This window comes from Gossypium arboreum, chromosome 4 (assembly GCF_025698485.1).
Source record: "Gossypium arboreum isolate Shixiya-1 chromosome 4, ASM2569848v2, whole genome shotgun sequence".
Taxonomy (NCBI): domain Eukaryota; kingdom Viridiplantae; phylum Streptophyta; class Magnoliopsida; order Malvales; family Malvaceae; genus Gossypium; species Gossypium arboreum.
Window position 1 is genome coordinate 36,177,886 of NC_069073.1, and position 9,324 is coordinate 36,187,209.

A 9,324-nucleotide genomic window follows, 5' to 3' on the forward strand; every position below is an offset into this window, starting at 1 on the left:
TTAGTGGGCCCACATGGATCGCAATAAAGGCCGTAGGCCCATTTTCACTGTTTGACTGTTAAGGTTGCATGGATCACCTGAGATGACTGTGGACCTATTGTTGGGTCGATAAGTGTACCTAGACCCTCTAATTGATAAAATGCCTAAAATGCCCCTACATGATAAAATGACTGATATGTCGTATGAGATGTATGACTGTGTTTGAGCATGCCATTACATATATATATATTGATCACATGTATGATATTATGACATGTTGCATAGGGATGGATTTATTATGATTGGAGGAAGTGTACTGTATTAGCGACTCATTGCAAATCTTTGTTAGTGCCGCAACAGGTACTACACAGGTGTAGGGATGGGCGGGTTGATTTTATCCCCACATAGAGTGTAGGGTTGGACGGAGATGGAGTGTAGAGGCTGGTTGGGTAGGATTTATTAATTGCATATTTGTACTGTGCTGTTACTGAGATGGGCTCTGGCCTACACTGATACTAATACTGTAATGGGCTAAGGCCCTAATTGAAACTGAACTGTTATTGTAACACCCTTTACCCATATTCGATGCCTGAATAGGGTACAAGCCATTACCGAAACTCATATGCTTGTAAACATATTAAACCGAGTCATAAAATTTCATTCAATTTAGAATCATTCATACACATGCATATCGTCCCTTATACAGGCCTACGAGGCCTAATACATACTTTGGAAGTGGTCCGGGACTAAACCGTGAACCTTGAAAAACATTAGAAAATTTCTTGAAAATAGGGGTATACGCCTGTGTCCAAGGCCGTGTTCTTCACACAACCATTCACATGCTTCACTTTCCATAATTAATCATCACACACTCATTAAACCAAGTCATGCAAGCTTGCACATCCACAAAATACAACATCGTAAACATATAACTTAACTAATATTAGCCATCCTCAATGACCTTATACAAAATGAACTATCAAATATTATAGGCCAACATTTTAGGCCAACTCATAATAACATATACACTTAATAAAGTCCCTATACATGCCATAGACTTAAAAATACTTGAAGATCGTTAGTACTATACCAATCAATAACTTGTTAGCGTGATATAATCTCCGACAACCTCCAACTCGAGCTAGCATCTGTGACACTATAGGAAAAAGGAAAGGAAGGGGGTAAGCATTATCGCTTAGTAAGTAGGTATGTAAATGATAAGTAATCTATTAACATGCTTTTATAAATCTTCACAATATATTCTCAAGATAATGCAATCATAATTGCACATAGTTCTACTATTTATTCATGTTCATCTCAAGCTATCTACTCGAGTCACAGTCACTAAATTATTTATATCTTGAGCTACGGAACTCAAAATTAAGATCTGCTAATTTTCCCTAAAACTAGACTTATATATCTTCTTACTATAAAATTTCCAAAATTTTTGTTTTACACAATATGTACATTTTATTCTTTGAAGTCACCCCTATTTCGGTGTCTGATAGCTCCGACCCCTCTGCACTAAAAATTAATTATCTCTTCATACAAGATTTGGATAATGTTTTTATTTGTTTCTTTCAAAAATAGACTCATTAAGGATTTTAATAATATAAATTATAACCCATAATTATTTTTGTATAATGTTAAATGATTTTCCCAATTCAGAACAGAGGAGTACAAAATCATTCTAAATCTGTCTCACAAAAATTAAAATATCTCATAGTATGAAAATTTTTTGCTTACAACATTTCCTTTATATGAAAATAGACTCAATAATATTTTATTTCATCTCTTATTCAACTTCTAATTTGATTTCCACCATTTTTGACGATTTTTCAAAGTCACACAACTGTTGCTATCCAAAACTATTTTATTACTAAATTTCACTCTTTCATGTTTTCTTTGTAGTAACTTTCATTATAACACTTACTCCATATCAATCTTACCAAATTTTGATCACATATCGAGCATATTGCTCATAAGTTTACACACACAAACTTTCACTTATTCATCACATAGTCATATTCAATTACACCTAGTCATTTCCCGTGGCCTGCACATAGTACCACCCTTATAGTCAAAGCTGCCTTCTTCACAAAGTGACCTTCACATAGTACCACACTTATGACGAATGCTATCTTTTACACATAGTGGCCGGCACTTAGTACCACACATGTGATCAAATCTATCGGGTACGCATAGTAGCCTGCACTTAGTACTACACATGCGACCTAACTATCTGGTACACATAGTAGCCTGCACTTAGTACTGCACACGTGACCTAAAACCATTTTAAACACACTGTACCGTACATATAGTACTACAGATGTGTTCTTACAATGGATCATTCGTATCTTTTCTATAACGAAGGTCCAACCGAGAAATTCCTCACTTTTCAACATTTTACCAATTCATCCATAATCAATTTCAATTCATAATTTACATCAAATGATCATTCAATATGCAACCACCTCTCATATAATAACAAAATATTATAACATAAGTAAAAACGATATATTATTTACATACAAACTTACCTCGATAGCACAATTAGTGAAAAGGACTTATTCATCATATTCTTTGTTTTCCTCTCGTTCTAAGTCTGAATCTCATTTTCCTTGATCTATAACAATACATTTAACTCATTTATTCATCTTGCTACTCAAATTAGCCTGAATTCACATTTTTGCAAAATTTACATTTTTCCCTAAACTTTGTCATATTTACACTTTTAACCCTAGGCTCGTAAAATGATTTTTATTCAATTTCCTTGTATTTTAAGCCTAGCCGAACCATTTTCATAACTACAGCAGTCCATAATTTCCATTTATTTACACACTTACACACATTTTACAACTTTTTACAAACTAGTCCTTTTTGACAATTTCACCGAAAATCACTTAGTAAAAGTCATTTATTACACACCGAGTATTCATATTCTACCATTAAACATCAAAACACATGCATGTCATCCATGGGTAAATTTTTTAAACACAAACCCTAGCTCAAAATAATGGTGGAAATAGCTAAATCGAGATACGAGGATCTCAAAAATGTAAAGAATATTAAAAGCGGGGCTAGAGCAGACTTCTATTTGAGCTTGGAAGCTTGAAAAACCCTATCTTTTGAAATTCGACCATAGCTTGAAGATGGACACAATTTTGCTTTGATTTTGGCTTTTTAATTTTATTAATTACTAAATGACCAAAATACCCCTAACTTAAAAAAATTCTATTTCACCAATTTCATGTCCATTTTTGTCCAACGAATTATCAAATGGTCTAAATACCATTTAAAGGCCTCCAATTTAAAATTTCATAATAATTTAGCCCTTTGGACTAAAATCAGTGGCCAAACATTAAAATTTTCGAACGAAATTTTCACAAAATCGTTTCGTGAAATATTAGACCATAAAAATATAATAAAAATAAATTTTCTTAAGTCGAATTTGTGGTACCAAAACCATTGTTTTGACTAGGCCCAAAATCGGGCTGTTACAGTTACTGAATTGGGTTTAGGCCCAGACTGTTTATGCTCTCTGATTGATTATCTGATATGGGATTACACACTAAGTTTTCATAACTCACCCACCTGTTTATCTGTATAGGTAATCCTCAAGCTTAGACGGGTTGATGCTGCGAGGGACTCGAAGGTGGCCATACAACTACACGGACTTCTTTATTGGGTTTTAAACATTAAATAGTTTTAATTTGGGTGTTTTTAATGTGATAAGGCCTCTATAATTTTTAATCTTTAATTTTGGGGTTTTATTTATTATGATTTATATCTGCTAGTAGTAGGATACGGGTTTTCAAAAAGATAAATGTTTTTTTTTTCAAATCACCACATTGACGCAACATGTTTTTAGAAGCTTCCACAAGAAATAATGTTTTAAAGTTAATAATAAATTAATATGGTTATATTTTTGTCAAATGACTTAAGCTTTGAAAATAAACGGGATATCCTTAAACCTTCGCTAAGATCATAAGGAGGTTAAATATAAAACGAGTTTCAATGATACTATACTTTGTGAAAAATACTTCAATGTGACATCGCAAGATTCGAACATAACGTCTAGGCCGGTTTTGGGGTGTTACATTTGGTGGGATCAAAGCCAGTTTCCTATGGATTTGGGTTTCTTCTAGAAACTTGGAATTTCCAAAAAAAATGTCTTAAATGATTTGAAAGTATTTTGAAAAGTTTTTGCTGAATGTGTGGAACACCAAGTCTTCGGCATCGAAACTATAAGTTTTCTAAAACAGTTGCTTGTTTTAAACTAAAATACTGAGATTACTATAGGTAGTAGACTGTATTAAAATACTCTATTTAGGGTAAACCAAAACTGTAGTAAGACTGCGATCCGAGAAAACGAACCCTGAAATACCGATACTGTTTTCCATAAAATATCCGTTAATAAACACTGGAACTGTAATCTGATGCATAAAATTGTTAATATAGATAAAGCGTAATTCGATAATGAGCACCAAAGGTACTAGTGGAAGGGGTACAATAGGCCGAGGCGGAGGTCATGGAGGTGCTCAGGCTGGGTCTTCATCATCTGGCCACATGCCTAACGTTGAAGCTAAAGTGGCACCGGCTTCACCTGTGACTAAGACTTGGTCTCATGATCGTGCAGCTGGGGATGAAGCATTGTCCCTAGCCATGTTGCAGATTCTGGAGAAGGTCGTTGGGCCTAATACTGATATTGTGGGCCGTGGGTCAGTTACAGAACGACCCCAGTCTAATGGGGCTAAGATTTTCACTGGTATTACTAGAGTATCCCCTAATGTGGCTGAATATTGGTTGAAGCCACAAAGAGAATCATGGATGACCTTGACTGCACCCCTAAGTAGAAACTAAAGGGTGCAGTGTCACTGTTGCGAGATGAGGCCTACCAATGGTGGCTTACAGTTAAAGAGGGCACTCAGCCCGACCAATTGACATGGGAATTCTTCAAGACCGCTTTCCAAGGAAAATATGTGGGTGCCAGTTATGTGGATGCCCGGAGGTGGGAGTTTCTAAATCTGACACAGGAGTATAAATCAGTGGTCGAATATGAGGCTGAATTTTTGCAACTTAGCTGCTATGCACGTTGGATGGTGGAACTGAATATGAGTATTGTGTTAGTTGCAAGGACGGCCTCAGGGATGGTTTAAGGGTTTTGATAGCTCCACAGAGGGAGCGAGATTTTGCTCCTTTAGTGGATAAAGCGAAGATCGCCGATGATGTGAAGAGCGCTGAGGCCAGAACTGTGAGAAGGATAGAGGTAGGAACAAGAGGGATTTGGAGCCCTCAAGTTCATTTTTGCGGCCTAAGAAAAAGGCCAGAGTTTATGGGCCAGTCAAAGTTGGGGCCCCTATTGCTGTTACTGGACCACAGCCCTTTGCGGATTATAGAAGATGCCATCAGGACGAATGCTAGAAAAAGATTGGGGCATGTCTGGGATGTGGATCATTGGAGCATCATATCAGAGATTGTAATGGTATGGGTACAGTTTAGCAACCGAGAGGTCGTGGTCAGGCCATAGATGGAAATGGTATGGGCCGTGGTCAGAGGGCACCAGGCAGAGGTGCTGGTCATACTGAGGTGAGGCAGCCAACTCAGGTTTATGCTGCACGTTGCCGAGAGGATGGAAATGCCCCAGACTTTATCACAGGTACGTTCTTTATCTATAATATACCTTATATTACACTGATAGATATAGGATCTAGTCATTCCTATATAACTTGTAATATGTTTGAGACTTTGGATATCTTGGTTGAGAGTACTGCAAGTGAGGTTACTGTGTTGAGTCCATTAGGGCAGTCTGCTAGGGTAGATAAACTTGTGACAGCCCAAAATTGACCCTAGTCGGAAGGTGGTCTCGGGACCACAAAACCGAGGCATAAAAATAATTAAAAATTTATTTTGATGCCTATAATATGTGTGTGCTCATGTATGACATTTTATGATGATTGATTTAGTGTTATAAGGGTGAATTCCACAAGAAATGACTTAGTAATGAACTTTGAAAGTATGATAGGGAAATGTGTGATGACTAATTAAAGCATGTATGCAAAATAATGGACTTGCATGTCAAATTCCCCTTTTATAGGTGGTGGCGGCCATGACAAGGAGGATGGGCTAAACATGTCATGAAACATGTTTTGTTGGTGCATTAGGGTGAAATAATAAACAAAGGTGTATGGGTGATAAAAAAATGAAAAAAAATGTGTGTGAGTGTGGTAATCCCCCCATTGCCGTGAGTTGTAGAGAAGGAAAGAAAAAAATTTTGTTCATCCTTTCTTTGAGCCAAAACTAAGGAAGAAGGAGGATTTTTGCTTCATGCTTGGTTTGGAAGAGATCTAGAAGGAGATTTGGCTAAGTTTGCATCAAGATTAAGGTATGAATGAGGTTGTGTTAAGAGTTTCATGCATGTTTTGGTTGCTAACTTGATGTGCATGTTAGCCATGGCTCAAATCTTTGTTAAGCCATGGAAATGGTATTTGGCCAAAGTTGTTATGGTGATAAAGCCATTGCATGCTAAGTGTGAAGCTTGATGATGATGCATGCAATGATGGATTGTCTACTCTTGAGTAAGACTATGAGTTTTCTCTTTGTTTTATTATGATTGAAGTTGAAAAGGAGCATGATTGTCATATTCGCCATGATGCATTCTTGAGCATGATTCATGCTTTTGCATGTTAGTTAAAAATTTGTGTTTTGGATGGCTATGGACACCTTGAAAATTGACCATGCTCATATATGCATATATATGATTGCACATTATGTTTGGTTATGAACTAAGTGATGAATATATTGGTTTAAAGAAGAAAATGTGGAAGAATGCTTGTGAAATTGCAAGCACAATTCGGCCTAGCACACCTATAAGTGCTTGATGCTATATTATAAGTTTTGGGCCACAATGTGCAAAGCATTAATTAGTAAATTGCATGCTGTTTTTGTGAGGTATTAAGTGCAAATTTGACCTCAACATGTACATGAATATTCGGCCTTGGGTAGCCTATTGAAGGCCTTAGCATTTCCTTGATGCTCAAATAAATTGTATTGAATTTGCTTGATGTAGTATAAAATGTGCATGACCATTGTGTATTCAAGCTAAAGAGTGGCCATATGACCATTTAAAATCCTTGTCATATTCGCCATAAGCAAGCACAATGAGGTTTTAATAAATTGAACTTGTTTGAATTAGCTCAAGAGCTAAGAGGGCCACAATTGGACAAGGGGAAGGAAAAGGTGATCGAATAGCCGAAAAAGCCGTTCGACAACATCCGAGGTAAGTCCTCAAGAAGTGACCTTACTTGAATTATGTGAGATGAAGTATGGATGTGTATGATTATTGATTTATGTGTGTGTATGAGAAATTGAATGATACCGGGCTAAGTCCGGCGAATATGCTTGTGACTATAATTGCGTTTGAGCCTTAGTGCGAAAATGAATTATGTATGTCCAATGATAATTGATGTATGTGTTCATGGGAAATTGAATGATATCCGGGCTAAATCCCGAAGACAATTATGCTGGAAATTATATCCGGGTTAAGACCCGAAGGCAATTGTGCTAGTGGCTATATCCGGGCTAAGACCGAAGGCATTAAATGCGAGTTATTCTATCCGGGCTAAGACCCGAAGGCATTTGTGCACGTGATTATATCCGGTTATATTCCGAAGAATCTTGGGCTGGAGGTGAGTGTTGGTTGCTGTAATGAATTCAATCAGTACACTCGAAAAGCCCAAAGGATAAGGTACGTTATATGTGCATTGAAAGTCGACATGTTTGAGCAACATTTGCTCAATCGACTAATGAATTGATTGATACTTTGTGAAATTATATAATGATGAAGTGTGAAGTAAGAATGTGTATAAATGAAATGATGCATTTGGCTATGTGAATGTATTGCTGTAATTAGAGTTGATTATATTCCTTGAGACTTACTAAGCATAAAAATGCTTACCCCGTTGCTTTGGCTCTCAGTTTTTTGTTAGATTTCGCTCGAAGCAATCGGATTTGGGATCGTTGAAGTCGAAGTCATCCACACTATCAAGCCTCCATTTTGGTATAAATTTTTGGTTGAACTTAAGATGGCATGTATAGGACTACCTCATGTTTGTTGAATATGTTGTAATGTAAGTATGTACGGCCATGCGAAAATGGCTTGAAAAGGGAAGCATGAACTTAGACTAATTGTGGTTTGTATATATATATTCGGTGTCATGATGTGGCTATGGCTTGGAATTAGGAATGTTGGTCATATGATCAGCCATTGGTATGGTTAAAATGATCATATATGAACCTATGTATGGCAAGACTAGTTGATTCATGGAGACTACCAAATAGGTAAGCCCTACCTTAAAAACAGATGCTGCCAGCTGCAGTGGCGTGAATGTGAAAAATCACCAAAATTCATAGGAATGGAATTAAATAGTGAATAAGCTATGTAAATGAACCTTGATGAGTCTATTTTCTTATGGAAGAAACGAAATGGTCATAGGAGTTACAGGTTAAGAGATATTAAAGCTATTGTGAGACAGGGCCAGAATGGTTTCTGGGTTCCCTGTCGCAACTTTAAAAATTCACTATAAATTATCCAAAAAGAATTAGGAGACATACCTTATATGTACAGATTCCATTTTGAGTCTAGTTTCATTAGAAACAAACGGCACCAGCATTAAAGCCCTGTAAAGAGAGATATTCAAGTTATACCGCGCGAATGTCAGAGCAGTCGATCCCTGTAACATGGGTGACTTTAACTAATAAACTGTACCAATTGGCCCGACCAAAAATTCTAGAAATAAATCCATGGATGGATATATGAGTCTAAATTCAGGGAAAATTTACGAAATCAGTTTCCGAGTTTTGAAACTCGAGATATGATTTTTAAGGCGACAGTGACGCAGTTTTTCCAGCCTGACTGGAAATATCCAATGGATGGGCAAAACAAGTGAACTTGGCTTGCTAACCCCTCGTGTCCGACACCGGCGATGGTCTCGGGTTCGGGGTGTTACAAAACTGTTCAGAGATGTGCTTTTGGAGGTTCAAGGAGTTATCTTTTTGGCAGATTTGATGGAACTTCCTTTTGGAGAATTTGACTTAATTTTGGGAATGGATTGGGTAGTGAAACATCGGGCAAACTTTGACTGTGCGGCTAAATAGATGGTACTGAGAACTACGGAGGAGGACGAGGTAGTTGTAATTGGGGAGCGTTGAAACTATTTGTTAAATGTGATTTCTGCACTAAGGGCTGAGAAATTGGTTCGTAAGGGTTGTGAGGCATATCTTGCCTACATCGGTGTTTCAAATTATAAGGGTTCTTCTGTTAAGGATATCAAAATAGTTAAAAAC